At 38.7% G+C, this 16,040-nt stretch overlaps 1 long non-coding RNA gene across 1 annotated transcript; it reads left to right on the top strand.

The window, feature by feature from the left end:
* Positions 1–9,119: 9,119 nt before the first annotated feature.
* LOC131220487 (uncharacterized) lies at positions 9,120–10,013 on the top strand. The gene is made up of 3 exons (XR_009158620.1): positions 9,120–9,531; positions 9,614–9,721; positions 9,807–10,013. It is a non-coding gene; the product is annotated as an uncharacterized LOC131220487 (long non-coding RNA).
* Positions 10,014–16,040: the final 6,027 nt, after the last annotated feature.

The raw sequence follows: 16,040 nt of genomic DNA, 5'->3' as shown, positions 1-16,040 counted from the left end.
ACGTGAACGGGCAGGGACCACGGGTCCCATTCGTAGGCCCCACCGTGACGTGTGATGTGCATCCACACCGTGCATTGGGTGGGGCCCCCTTAAGGAAGCGGGCCACCCCAATAATCAGCCGTGTACGTAATTCAGGTGGCTCACATTACAGGAAACAGAGGTGATTGAACGTCCGCCAATGAAACCCTTTTTTGTCTGAGAAGTTTTGAATCAAGTGATATTTGTTTTTCCTCTTCATACGAGCCCCAGGTCTATGTGACCTTATCCACAGGTTGGGTGGAAAATAAACATTATGGTGGGCCCTAGGACTATGTGACCTTATCCACAGGTTGGGTGGAAAATAAACATTATGCTGGGCCCCAGGTCTGTGTAACCTTATCCACAGGTTGGGTGGAAAATAAACATTATGCTGGGCCCCACATGAGACTTGCTAATGTATGTATTGTATCCACGCCTTTCATTAATGTGGACCTCCACCATGAGGTATGTGATTTACCTATGTCGTCCATCCCTATGGGACTCACCATGATGCATGTATTGCATCCAAACCGTACAACCATTTTTGAAATAAAATTTTAAGGCTTGAGACTAAAAATGAGACAGATCTAGGATCAGGTGGACCACAGTATAGGAATCAGTGGGTTTAAACATCCACCATTAAAACTCTTGGGGGCTACCAGGTTTAGACCAAAATGATATCTGTTTATCCAGGCCTTTGTGACCTTATGAATAAGCTGGATGGGAAATAAACCCTATGATGGGGCCCACTGGAATTTAATCGTAGAAAAATCATTATCTCCACTATGGTCCAATTGATCTTTTGATATGATTCATTTTATATTTATTGATTCCTAAAAATAGATGAGTTGGGTTCAGCCTATTTGAACTCTGCCCATTCAACTCGGCCCATTCGACTTGGCACAGTTGATTCCGCACTTTGTTTCGGCCCATTTGAGTAGGCCCGATGTGATATATGAGGCCCAATTGATGTATTGGAGGCCCATGGGTCGAGGCCCAATAGGATGTACATAAGGCCCATTGTAGTAAGATTCCACCATGGTATGTGTTAACATTTATAGCGGGTTATGCCTTGGGAACAATGATGGTTTGATGTCCACATTGTAAGGATAATGCTGGTTAAATGTCCGCATTATGACTCTTGCTAGGGCCCATTGATAGGCCCAGACTTTGTAGTGTGTAGCCCGTCTAGGCCCATCTTCGTTATGAACAGAGCCCATTACCACATAACTTGTTTAGTATAGATCCATGATTCATGATCATACGCATCATATGTATGCCTGATATGAGAAATGACTAATCATAGCATATGCCTTCGGACAGATTGTTTATAGGCTCCCTGATAAGCGGAGTTGCCCCACATGAGCACGTGGTACGTGTAGGATTGTTGCATGTCTGGTAGGGTGATTCATGCATTTGCATTTGTGTGATTGTGATTATTGGATGCCCTAGCGACATCAGGGTCATAGCCTCCACAGACACATCGTGGGTGACTAGATTGGATATCGAAAATACTGTTTCTAGCATTGGGGTGCCATAAATGTCCCTAGGTGAAAATTCCTAAACCCGATGGTACCAGAGGATGACTCCAACGTCGAGACCGAATGGATATAGAAGTGCACGAGGGCCGAATACCAGGAGGCCGCGTCTCCCAGTGTGTCGTGGTCGGTTGGAAAGGAATGTGGCCTTACTCGCTCGAGGGTAGGGGGCAATACTAGGCTGAGTTTGACCAGCTCGTGAATGGGTCCGCTATCGACGTGTCGAATAGGTATTGACAGACTATTGGCCAGGCGGATAATGAGGTTTCTTACGCTCACTTGGACTATGCGGCTGGGAGAACGGCAGTGCCATTTGGAGTGTATTAAACCCCGATGATTATCCAGAATGAGAACTGTACTGATATTTGATGAGTTGTATGTAGATTTGGATAAGGATTGACATGCTTGAGTTGCATATCAAATCGCATGGTCTTGTTATGGCCGATAGCATTCATATCCTGCACCGCATAACCTTGGTACGGCTGATTGCATTCATATACTCATCAGCATGATTCTACATTTCTCTGACCTTGCATTCTGAGCACGCTTATATTGCGCACAAACTTACACCACCCTCTAAGCTTTTTATAAGCTTATGCACGATTGATGCATGCAGGTGACGTCAGGATGTAACCATAATCTCACCGTAGTTGGAGTTTGCAATTGAGCTTTTGGAGTTTCTGTCACTTTCATTACCTCATATTTCCCTTTTATACGCATTGTACTCAAGTTTTTTATCATAATCGATTTTGTGATGGTGTTCTTGTGGTTATTGTTTGTGGGTTATACTTATGGTTATGCTTATACTGAATCAAAATCATGTTTGAAATCCTCCTTGTAGGATCCCAGGATCGGAACCTGGTGTATAGATGCCAAGAGCCGAGAATGGGGTACTACGGAGGTTGTCGGCGCCAGATTCGGCGATCGAAAATTTTGTGAGCCCGGTTTCCGAGTTTGGGAAGTGACACTTACAACCTTAACTGAAACTTACAACCTTAACCTAAACCTATTCTCAAATCTCAAATCTTATACTTATAACCTAAACTTAGACCTTAACCTTAACCTATAACCTATACTTATAACCTTAACCTAAACCTAGACCTTAACCTAAACCTATAACCTAAACCTAAACCTAAACTTATAACCTAAACTTATTCTCAAATCCCAAAACCTATAACCTAAACCTAACCTTTCCTTAAACCTAAAACCTACACTTATAACCTAAACCTAAATCTATAACCTAAACCCTAACCTAACCCTATAACCCATAACCTTAACCTAAACTTATAACCTTAACCTAAACCTATTCTCATAAACCTAAACCTATACCTATAACCTAAACCTAAACCTTAAACTAAACATAAACCTAAACTTATAATCTATAACCTAAATCTAAACCTAAACCTTAACCTAAACCTAAACCCATAACCCAACATAAACCTAAACTCAAATCCCTAAACCTTAACCCATAACCCAACCTATACCTAAACTTATAACCTAAACCTATTCTCAAATCCCAAAACCTATAACCTAAACCTAACCTTTCCCTAAACCTATAACCTACACTTATAACCGAAACCTAAATCTATAACCTCAACCCTAACCTAACCCTATAACCCATAACCTTAACCTAAACTTGTAACCTTAACCTAAACCTATACCTATAACCTAAACCTAAACCTTAACCTAAACATAAACATAAACTTATAACCTATAACCTAAACCTAAACCTAAACCCATAACCCAACATAAACCTAAACTCAAATCCCTAAACCTTAACCCATAACACAACCTAAACCTATACTTATAACCTAAAACTATTCTTAAATCCCAAAACCTATAACCTAAACCTAACCTTTCCCTAAACCTATAACCTACACTTATAACCTAAACCTAAATCTATAACCTAAACCCTAACCTAACCCTATAACCCATAACCTTAACTTAAACTTATAGCGTTAACCTAAACCTATTCCCATAAACCTAAACCTATACTTATAACCTAAACCTAAACCTTAACCTAAACATAAACCTAAACTTATAACCTATAACCTAAACCTAAACCTAAACATTAACCTAAACCTATAACCTTAACCTAAACTTATAACCTTAACCTGAACCTATTCTCAAATTCCAAAACCTATACTTATAGCCGAAACCTAAACCTTTGCCTAAAACCTAAAACCTAAATGTATTCTCAAATCCCTAAACCTAAAGCTACACCTAATTCTAATCTCAACTCCCTAACCTAAACCTAAACTTGTAAACCCAAACCTAAACCCGATCCCGAACCCGAAGCCGATTTCATAAACCTTAACCTTAACATATTCTCAATTTCCTAAAGCTATAACCTAAAACCTAAACCTATACCTATACCTATAAGCTAAACCTATACCTTAACCTTAACCTATAACTTATACTTACAACCTTAACCTAAACTTATAACGTATACCTTAACCTATAACCTGAACTTATAATCTAAACCTAAACCTATTCTCAAATCTCAAAACCTATACTTATAACCTAAACCTAAACCTTAACCTATAACCTTAACCTAAACTTATAACCTTAACCTAAACCTATAACCTATAACCTATCATCTATAACTTAAACTCAATTCCCTAAACCTTAACAACCTAAACTCAATTCCCTAAACCTTAACCTATAACTTATAACCTATAACCTATAACCTAAACTCAATTCCCTAAACCTTATCCCTAAACCTAACCTAAACCTAAACCTATAACCTACACTTATAACTTAGCTATAATCTAAACCTAAAACCTAAACCTAAACCCGATCCCGAACCCAAACCCGATTTCCTAAACCTAAACCTTAACGTATTCTCAAATCCCTAAACCTTAACATATTCTCAAATCTCTAAACCTAAACCTACACCTAATCCTAATCTCAACTCCAATTCCCTAAACCTAAACCTAAATTTATACCTGTTCTCAATTCCCTAAACTTAAACATATAATCTAAACCTATAACGTAGCCTAATCTTAAAGCTATTTCTGTAAACTGACTTTTGTCTTTTCATTGTAGATATGGATAAGAGTTGGATGCGAGCTAAGAACAGGTTTGGCCCAGAGTATAAACAAGGGGTTTAAGAGTTCATGGAATCTGCACGAAATCAGGCAGATTCAAGGAATAAGATTAGGTGTCCATGTCGAAAATGCAAGAATATGATATATAAGACTTTAGACAAAGTAGAGGACGATTTGTTCATAGTTGGGATTGACGAGGGTTACACTTAGTGGATTTATCATGGTGAAGATATAACCCATAGAGTTGAGCCCACTGAAGTCCTTGCTAACCCAATTGTGCCAAGTGACAAGGATGAAGACGTTGACGAAATGCAAGATATCATAGGGGATGTGTTTAGGGGAATAGCTGTGAATAGTGATTTTGCAGCAACAAGCAGTAGCCAAGATATTCCTCCAATGGGTGATGTCGAATCAGAAAAGTTTAGTAGGTTATTGAGGAATGCATAACGTCCACTTTATCCGGGGTGTGAGAACTTCTCCAAGTTGAATTTTCTTATAAAGTTACTTCATTTGAAGACAATAAATCGTTGGAGTAACAAATTGTTCGACATGTTGCTTGAGTTGTTGAAAGAAGCATTACCGGACGGTGAGACATTGCCTAAGTCTCATTACGAGGTAAAATCCTTGGTGCGAGACTTGGGCCTTAGTTATGAACTCATACATGCATGTATAAATGATTGTTTATTATATCAAAAAGAGCATGGAAAGCTTGAAGAGTGTCAAGAATGTGGAGAGTCTAGGTGGAAGTATGACAAAGCCAAGGGTATAAAAATCCCGCAAAAGGCGTTAAGGTACTTCCCATTGAAACCCAGATTGCAAAGATTATTTATGTCTCTTAAAACGGCTGAAGATATGAGGTGGCATAAGGAGAAACATGTTCATGATAATAGTACACTGAGGCACCCTGCGGACTCTGAAGCCTAGTAAAATTTTGACAAGCAACATGACTGGTTTGGAGAGGATTCTCACAATGTTCGACTAGGTCTTACAAGTGATGGTTTTAATCCATTTGGTAATATGAGTAGCTCGTACAGTATGTGGCCAGTGGTACTTATGCCCTACAATTTACCTCCTTGATTATGTATGAAGGAGTCATTTTTCATGATGTCATTGCTTATTCCTGGACCCGGTCACCTGGGAATGACATTGATGTGTATTTGCGACCATTAGTAGATAAGTTAAACGAGTTGTGGAGTCAAGGTGTAGAAACGTATGACACATTTGCAGGACAAACATTTCGATTGCATGCAGCGGTCTTTGGACAATAAATGACTTTCCCGCATATGAAAATTTGTCTGGGTGGAGCACAAAGGGCAAGTTGGCTTGTCCTACATGTGGTATTGAGACTTGTTCGTTGTCATTGAAACATGATAGAAAAACGTGTTATATGGGTCATCGTCTCTTCCTTCCGAGTGATCATAGTTGGCGCAGGAAGACGATGATCTTTTATGGAAAACAAGATCATAGGCCACCCCCGAAAGAGCTATCTAGAGAAGATGTGATGCAATAATTGTGTAACATTGGAGAATTTAGACTTGGTAAGACATCGCACTTGAAGAAGAGGAAACATATAGTATTGGACTATAACTAGAGGAAGAAGAGCATCTTTTTTGAGTTGCCCTATTGGAGTGATCTGAAAGTACGACACAACTTGGATGTCATACGTATTGAAAAAAATATATGTGACAATGTCTTCAAAACATTGATAAACATAGAGAAGAAAACAAAAAACAGTTTCAAGGCTCGATTGGATCTACAAGAAATGGGTTTAAGGAAAGAGTTGCACTTGCAACCACATAAAAATTTGTATACTATACCAGCAGCCTGCTACACGTTGACAAAACTAGACAGATAGCGTTTATGTGAATGATTGAGATCGGTAAAGTTTTTCGATGAGTATGCGTCAAACATATCTCGGCACGTAAACATTACGGACTGTACGGTAACAGGAATGAAAAGTCATGATTATCACGTCCTTCTGCAATGCCTACTACCAGTTGTGATTCGTGGATTCCTAAGCAAGGATATTAGTGCAGCACTGATTGAATTGAGAATATTCTTTAAGGATTTGTGTTCGAGATCGTTAAATGTAGATATTATTAAACGACTGGAGAAGGACATTGCCATAATCCTTTGCAAACTTGAAAGAATATTTCCACCTACATTTTTCGATGTCATTGTACACCTAGCGATTCATTTACCATACGAGACGAAGCTTGCAGGCCCAGTACAATATCGTTGGATGTATCCGATCGAAAGGCGGTAGAACCTATTAAAATTTTTATTCATTCCATAAACTGCATATATCCATGTTTTCATACGTATAACATAGTGGTTTTGTATACAGATACCTTCACACACTGAAACAATTTGTGAGGAATAAGGCACGACCGGAGGGGTCGATAGCTGAAGCGTAAATTGATAATGAGTGTCTTACATTTTGCTCCATGTATCTTCGTGGCATAAAGACTAGATTCAACCAAGAAGATCAGAATGCCGATGAAGGGTAGGAGTATGAACAAGGACTCATATCTGTATTTGCACATAACGTTCGTCCTTTAGGATCCCCGACGTTTCAGGATATAGACCTTGGAGATCTAGCAAAGGCGCAGTGGTATGTGTTGCATAATTATGAAGAAATAGAGTCGTACTTGGAGTAAGTCTTCCCTCGATTATTATTTTCTCTGCATACGATGATCTTAATGTTTCTTGCTGATGACGTGCCATTTATATATAGCGAACACATAGACGAGATGAAGTCCAAATTCCCCACAAATTATGATCGAATGCATCAGGATCAGTTTTCAAAATGGTTCGCCAAACGTCTAAGATTTCACATTGTATCTCACCACACTATGAAATTTTCATTGTATTGCACATTATTTCAACCTAAGAAAATCACTAAACAATTATATTCTGTACATGATAATAGATGAAGACGTTGCGCACCAGCAACTCTACGGATGCGTCTGATGCACTATACTCACTGGCGTGTGGCCCTGATAGACGTGTATCTAGATATATGGGTTGTATTATAAACAAAATTCCGTTCCACACAGAAGAACGTGAGAAGTATAGGACCACACAAAATAGTGGGGTGGTTATGAAGGGAACAAATGAGAGGATGAAATTGACTTTTATGGTATTTTGACGGATATTATTGAGTTGAGTTATTGTATGAGAAAGCGGGTGTACTTATTTAGATGTGATTGGTGGGACATTCGAAATAAGAAGTTGGGAATAAAGACTGACAACTACTTTACGAGCGTAAATTTATCTCAGAAATAGTTTAAGGACGACCCATTTGTCCTCGCCAACCAAGCTGAACAAGTATTTTGCCTCACTAACATTAAGTTAGGCAGCTTTTGGCACGTGATGTAAAAAAATAAAGCCTAGAAACATATTTGATGTTCAAGTACTAGAATTTGAAGATAACGAGGACGGAGAAAATAACACATCTAGGGTTGAACAAGCATATCAAGAAGACATGCCATCTAGGGATACATGGATTGATTCAAGTGTTGATATTGATGTGGTGCAATTAGACAGAGATGATGTGTCACCTGATCATGTTGATGCCTCAATAATACATGACATTGTTAGAGATGATAGTGGTTTCATTGATGATGATGTTGCAGACAATGAGGAGGAAATACTGATCAGCGATAGTGATGGTGAAGAATAAAAGCCCTAAGTGATAGTGATACAGACGACAATTATTAAATGTACACATGATTGACATATCATTTTTCAATTCGAATAATTTATGTATTCCATGTATACATGAACATGGTTATAGATTAAAGTTTATAGTTTTATTATATTCTGCTTGCATTATAGTGTAATGGTCTAATCATATTTTAATAATCTCTCTAAGCATAAGCACAAATGCATTGTACCGTCAACACTACATGTATAATGTTTTAGTATATTCCACTTGTAATGACATTGTTTAAATTTATAAGTTCGTTGTTCGCACATATTTAGTGATGGCACCAGGTGGGAAAGCACGTCATTCGCGCACTGGATCTACCCCTTCTACCCGTGATGCGACGGAGCTAACATCGCCATCACATGTTGAATCACAGGCGTCTGATCCCTCAGTCACGCATACACCGGGCATTGCGTGTAAGTCTAGACTTATATTTCTTTTAATGATTTCTTTTTATGTTTAGACTTACATATTTTTTTTGCAACAGCGTCATTGACCAGCTGACGAGGACGTAGACCAACGCGCGGGTTACTTTTAGAGCGACTTACGCGTGAGGGTAGGGTGACGGTAGAGTTTCCACAGGACTGCATTAGACCTGTTGGGAACAATACCATGTTGTTTACAGCAGAGGTTGGTGTCCTATGCCGATCTCTGATCCTCCCACCACCCCTTGTTGGGGAGACGTGATAGATGATGTGCGGCAGCTCATCCGTCAATGCCTTCAGGTAAATTTTAGTAAATTAAAATATATTTTATAAAAGTTCATTTCCGGTTAAGTTATTTTCTTAATAGTTTTATTGCCTTAGCCTATTATTTACGAAAATGCAGGATAAATTTGACTTGGATTTGAGTATTCTGCACATCTCCCATGTCGTCGACGACATGATTAAGGAGTGGTTCAAGGATTACCGCAGTAAGTTACACAAGCGGTACAAGGGGTGCGCGAGCTACGAGGAGGCCATACAGTCCACACCAGCACACGTGACCGATGAGGACTAGCGGATACTCTGCGATAGGTTTTTGTCTGATTCTTTTCAGGTAATATTTAAATATTTACGATATCTTAACGTAATAATTAAATTCGTAATTAATAACAATGTATTATGAATAATGTATTCAGAAGAGGAGCAAAATAAATTCTGACAACAGGGGAAAGTTAGAAGTGAATCATGTAGCTGGTTTAAAGTCATTTGTATGACTTCGTCACGACATGGTAAGAAAGTACTGGTAATTATTACGTTTATATATTCTTTCCATGCATTTATATTAACTCTATTATCCTTTCGATTGCGTAGTGAGATTCCGTCACTAGCCAGGAGCCCAGACCAGTAGACTTCTACAGAGGGGCTCACTGTCGGCAGGCGATGGGATCTTTGGTACATCCTAGAGCCAGCGAGATTTGGGTAAAAATTCTTACATTGTAAAATTTAATTGCATTAAATTATAATAATATCATTTATTATGAAAATTCATATGTTTTCATTACAGGAGGAGATGGACACCTTACGTAGTCAGCCCACTCCTGATGGAACTCAGCAGAGTGAGCCAGAGATCTTGAGTCAGGTACTTGGCACCCGTTTTGGATATGTGCGTGGGCTTGGCCATGGTGCCAAGCTCATGGCACCCGCGAGAGCTGCCTCCAGCCGATCCATCGTCGTTGGTAACAGCGCCGTACGTCGAGCTGATACTGCAGAGAGAGAGAGAGAGAGAGAGGTTCAATAGCTACGAGTCGTCGTCGATGACATTAGAGATCAGTTGGACAGGCGGAGGGATCAGCTGGCGAGGCAGAGGGAGGAGCAGGAGAGGAGGAGGGAGGAGGAGCTGGCGAGGCAGAGGGAGGAGCAGGAGAGGAGGATGGAGGATCAACAGGCGAGGTAGAGGGAGAAGCAAGAGAGGAGGATGAAGGAGATGCGGGTGGAGCATGAGCGATGGATGATGGAGATGCGGGTAGAGCATAAGCGATGGATGATGGAGATGTTTTAGGCTCTCGCTTCATGCTTACCCACTGATGCCCCACCACCTCCGCCTTCATCTTTGTGACTTTTTGTATATTTGTTTATGATGTTAAGTTTATATGTATTTATGCATGAATGAATGTGATGTGGATAAGATTGTTTGTGTTTGGATGAATGTAGTTTATGTTTGGATGGATTTATTAGTTTGGGTTTAAATGGATGTAATTGTGAATATGATGAAATATGTTATATAAAAGGTGTATATCAGGATGAATATGATGAAATATATTGTAACAGGTGTATATCAGGAATTTTGTGCGGAATTTTTTTTTTAAAAAAGAGACTTTTACCTACGAAAATTTTCGTCCGTAAAAGTTTCTTACATAATTTTTAGCGACGAAAATTTTTGTCGCCAAAAGTTTTGGAATTATTTTTAGCGACGAAAACTATCATCAGCAAAAGTCTAATATGTAGTTTTTAGTGACGAAAATGTTTGTCGCTAAAAGGATTGTAATTTTTAACATTTATTTTTGCTAAAAGTTTTGGAATTATTTGTAGCGACGAAAACTATCATCGCCAAAAGGCTAACATTTATTTTTTAGCGACGAAAATTTTCGTTGCTAAAAGTTTTGTAATTTTTAACATTTACTTTTTAGCGATGAACAGTTTTGGAATTATTTTTAACGACGAAAACTATCGTCGTTAAAAGTCTAACATTTATTTTTTAGCGACGAAAATTTTTGACGCTAAAAGTTTTGTAAGTTTTAACATTTACTTCTTAGCGATGAAAATGTTCGTCGCTAAAAGTTTTGGAATTATTTTTAGCGACAAAAACTATCATCGCTAAAAATCTAACATTTATTTTCTAGCGACAAAAATTTTTTATGCTAAAAGTTCTGTAATTTTTTTAGCGACGAAAACTATCTTTGCTAAAAGTTTAACATTTATTTATTAGCGACGAAATAATTCTTCGCTAAAAGTTTTTTTAGCGACAAAAAGTTTCGTCACTAAAAAACTTGCCTTTGGCGACGATTAAAAATTTTCGTTGCTAAACACCATTTGCTTTGGTCCTTTAGCGACGAAAATTTTCGTCGCTAAAACGTCTTAGCTACGAAAATTTATCTTTTGGCAATGAAAATTTTCTTCGCTAAAGGTGGAATTTCTTATAGTGCGAGGTCCAAGTCCAAGCCAAGAGCAAAGAGAAGTTGAAGTACTGTAATTGTGGCATGTCACGGCTCATGAAGAAAGCTTGTCAAAATCCTAAGTTGAGAAAGAAGAATTCAGATAGTTCTTCTAGGGAAGCCAACACTGCGGAATCTAATGAGGAAACGAATGGTAATGATGTATTGACCGCATCAAAATCTGGGTACTTCAATGAAGAATAGATTTTAGATATGAGAGCTTCATACCACGTGACTCCTCATTGAAGTTGGTTCACCATCTACAGTGAGTGCAAAGTACTGGCCAAATGTTTATGGGTAATAATAATGTCTACTACAATGTGGTAGGCATTGGATTGATGCACATCAAGATGTTTGATGGCATGAAGTATATCTTGACTGAAGTGAGACACGTTCCTGATTTAAGGAAGTGTCTGATATCTCTAGGAGCACTCGAGCACTATGGTGCAAATTCACCAGGTTTGTTCATGTTCTTAAAGTTTCAAAAGTGACACTCATAGTCATGAAGGTGCAGAGAAATGAAAACTTTTACAAGTTAATCAGGAGTATGCAACATCTGTAGCAGAATATTCCACGTCTACACACATGTGGCATGCACTATTAGTCCACATGAGCGACCAAGGCATGAAGTTACTTTATAGCTGGTATTTAATTCCATCTTTTAAAAGAATTGATTATAGTATATGCAAGCATTGTATATATAGTAAATAGTCGAGGTTGTCTTGTAAATTAGGAAAACATGTTTGTAAGGGAGTTCTAGATTATGTGCATTATGATGTATGGGGGTTGTCGTCCATGGTTTTTTATATAGGGTCATCATGGTTTGTCATGCTCATTGAAGACTATTCCAAAAAAGTGTGGGTTTATTTTATGAAAAATAAATCCGATGTTTTCATCAACTTCAAACAATGGATGGTGATGGTGGAAAAATAGTCAAGGTAAAAGGTAAAAGTGTTGAGCACATATAACGGTAGGGAATTCACTTCTCAGTATTGTAAAGATGAAGGGATTGTGAGGCACATGATAGTGCGCCACACACTAGAGTAGAACGGTGTGCTCGAGTGGATAAATCGGACTCTCTTGACGAGGGCCCGATGCATGATCAATAATGCTGGGTTAGTCAATGCATTGTGTATTGGGGCCGTTAATACAACGCGTTACTTGTGAATTGATCCTATTGAAGTGTGAAGTGGTTAGCAGTTAGACTACTTGGGACTGCATGTATTTAGTTGCGATGCTTACTATCACGTATCGTCAATTGAGGAGATAAGTTGAACTAAAGGGCTAAAAAGTGCATCTTTGTCTGCTATAGTAGTGGTGTGAAGGGGTACAGGCTATATGACCGGGCCACGCGGAAAATCATCCTAAGTCATGATGTCAAATTCAACGAAGGATCCTTGTTCCATAAAGATGAACACAAGGAAGCGAAAAAGTTTGTTGTGTACATTCAATTAGATAGAGATGAGACACAGGCAAATACTGAGACGCAGACACACGTACAGGAGAAATTGGAGCAGCCATCTGTGAGAAGGAATCTGCTACGAGATCGTAGGTTACCAACGAGATGCAGAGATGACTAAATGTCGCATTTGCCATTATTACGAATGAGGGGGATCCATCTACTTTTTAGGAGGCGCTTGATAAGCCAGATGGTAAAAAAAATGGAAAGGAATGATGGATGATGAGATGGACTACTTGTAAAAGAACAAGACGTGGGATTATGGACTTCTTGCTAGGTCTTCTACAGACCCAACGAGTATGGATTGGCATTTGTGGTGGTTGATAGGTTCTCTAAAATGACCCATTTCATTTCATGCAAGAAGACTCTCGATGCGACAAACGTAGCCAATCTATTCTTCCGAGAAGTCGTGCGACTACATGGTATCCCTAAAAAAATTACCTCTAATCACAATATCAAGTTCCTTAGTCACTTTTGGAGGACTTTATGGCGATGATTTGACCCTACATTGTAGTTTAACAGTGCTTATCACCCTAAACGGATGGACAAACAGAAGTGGTGAATTGTACTCCCGAGAACTTCATAAGTTGTATCTTTGGTGATAATCCAAATAGTGGGATCTTACCATAGGTCATGCAAAGTTCGCCTTCAACAACATGCAAAATTGGTCTACTAGCAAGTCCTGATTTGAGGTTGTATATGCTCTAGTTCCCAAGCATACACTCGACTTGGTCTATTTGTCTAAGTTATTGTAAATGAGTGTTGCTGTGGAAAATATGTAAAACCAAATAGTGACCATGCATGCCGATGTTAAAAAAAATGACAAGCATCCAATGCCAAGTACAAAGAAGAGAGTAATAAACATCAACGCTAAAATGTGTTGGAAGTGGGTGATAATGTGTTGGTTCACCTACACAGAGTAAGTTTGATTGAGATGTATAATTAGTTGAGAAATAAGAAGATATGCTCAATCTCGATATTCAAGAAAATCAATGATAATACCAATGTCATTGATCTTTCTGAAAATCTGGAGATCTCACGAACGTTCAGTGTGAAAGATCTATATAGGTATCATGAGTCGAGTCTGATGGATATAAGTTAGGGACGAGTTCTTTTCAAGGGGATGCGATTGATGTAGAGCGGGACAGCTGACCTATTCTTGGCATAGATGGACCGAAAGAAACAATGAACGGAAGTGGACATAGTCCATTAGACCTAGGCCCAGTCCCACATGGGGCATGATATAATTGGGCCTCAAGTGCGTCCAAATGGAAGAAATTAATTCTAGATTGAGAAAAAAATATCGTTCAAAGTGCGAACCGTAAATTGACCAAAACTTTTGATCCGAAAATCGTTACAGGACACACGACCTATGGATTTTGACTGGAATATGCCATCTTAGGCTAACCAATCCCCTTAAGCGGGTTGCGTTGTTTCGTTTCGTGAGAAAACGACTCATTCTTATTAAAAATTGTTGTTTTTTTTTTTTTTTTTTTTGAAAAACTTAATTATTATTGTTACTGAGTTTTAATTTGCATACATCTCTTTCATCCTAGAGTTTTAGTATATGATGTTTTCTTAGGATTTACTTCTTATCATACTAAGAATCATTCTATATAATTAAATTAAAACTTTCTATTTTTAGTAAGTTTTCCTATTTTGAAAAAATTTCACTTACATTATGACTCTTAATTAAGTTTGCATTTGATCATTTTAAGTCTTATAAGCTCATTTAAAAGAAAGACTTCAATAAAATATTTCAAATTTGTTTATTTACCGTGGATTCAAGATTCATACACCTTATAAATTCAAGTTTCATATCAATATTACGTACAGGAGATGATGACCATCCTCTTCTATCTTTCATGCTCTCCCCTACATTTATTAAGTAGGTCAGGCCTGGGCTGTCACAACTTGTACTGAACCCGACCCATTGCCAGGCCGTGTTCCACCAACACACGTACGGTCTGTGCAAGTGGGCCATGTTAGAGTCTAATGAAGGGAGTTTTTGGTTACTAACCAATCAACAGCCTACAATGATAACCACCTACAACTGATCTACACAAATCAAATACAGGGACTGATCCTTCTGATCTCCGCCAATCAACAGCCTACCATGATAACCACCCACAACTGATCTACACCAATCAAATTCAGGGACTGATCCTTCGGATCATCACATGCATGCCACGTGTACACAACACAATGGGTTTATTACCATAACAATGGTACCCCATTGTCACACTTAATTGCTCCAAGAGAAAAAGCAAAAGGAAAAAAAAGTGAGAGAGAGAGAAAAAGAGAAGGTGCTGTTCATTGGACAGTTGACTGTACCGCTCAAGAAGAAAAGGGAAATCAATGCATGTGATGAACAGTTGCCGCTCAATATGATTGTACCGCTTTTTCAGACTTTTGACAGTTGACTGCTCATTGGACCATCACTAACTGGGCAATCAGGTTTGGGGTTGTGACATATCCAGACAGGCCCAACGATTTGGACAGCTTGGATTGAATTATACCCATATGCCATATGTGCAAGACCTAGCACATATCATCTCAATCTTAGCAAGGGTGGTAACCGAGGTTATTCAACTTTGGAATAGAGAAGATACGAGGTGCAGTAGGCTTTCTGTTTCTGCAAACCTGTGTCCACGGTTCAGCAATCTAGACCGCTGGTTTTGTGTGAATCATAAAGCTGCCAAAAACAATGGTTCTGTTCGCTATCTAAATCACTGAAAGATGGCGCATGAATTTGATGGTTCTCCTACTATGCTCTTCTCACTCAATGTATGAATACACATTATAGGTTCTTTCTCCTTCTCGCACGCAAAGGTGTCCACCAGCAGCTTTTTGTTTTCAGTTGCAATAAAAGAAAATGCATAGAAGAGAGCTCTTTCTTACAGAGAATATCGCCAGCTCACTTATCAGTAGTACAAAAGAAAAGTAACATTTTCACCTGTCACTAAGTGGGCCAGCATGGTTCTTGGCTCAGATCTTCTGAGTGGATCCCACGTGATGGACAGGTTGGATATCACTCCCATGTCCCATGATTAGAAGCATATAGATGGCTTACAGCTCTATATATAGCTAGCTTCCATTTTCGTTTTTTTCTACCTGAAACATAGAG

The sequence above is a fragment of the Magnolia sinica genome, chromosome 12 (genome assembly GCF_029962835.1).
Source record: "Magnolia sinica isolate HGM2019 chromosome 12, MsV1, whole genome shotgun sequence".
Classification (NCBI taxonomy): domain Eukaryota; kingdom Viridiplantae; phylum Streptophyta; class Magnoliopsida; order Magnoliales; family Magnoliaceae; genus Magnolia; species Magnolia sinica.
Note: the sequence above shows the minus strand (reverse complement) of the source record. Positions and strands in the feature narration are given on the sequence as shown.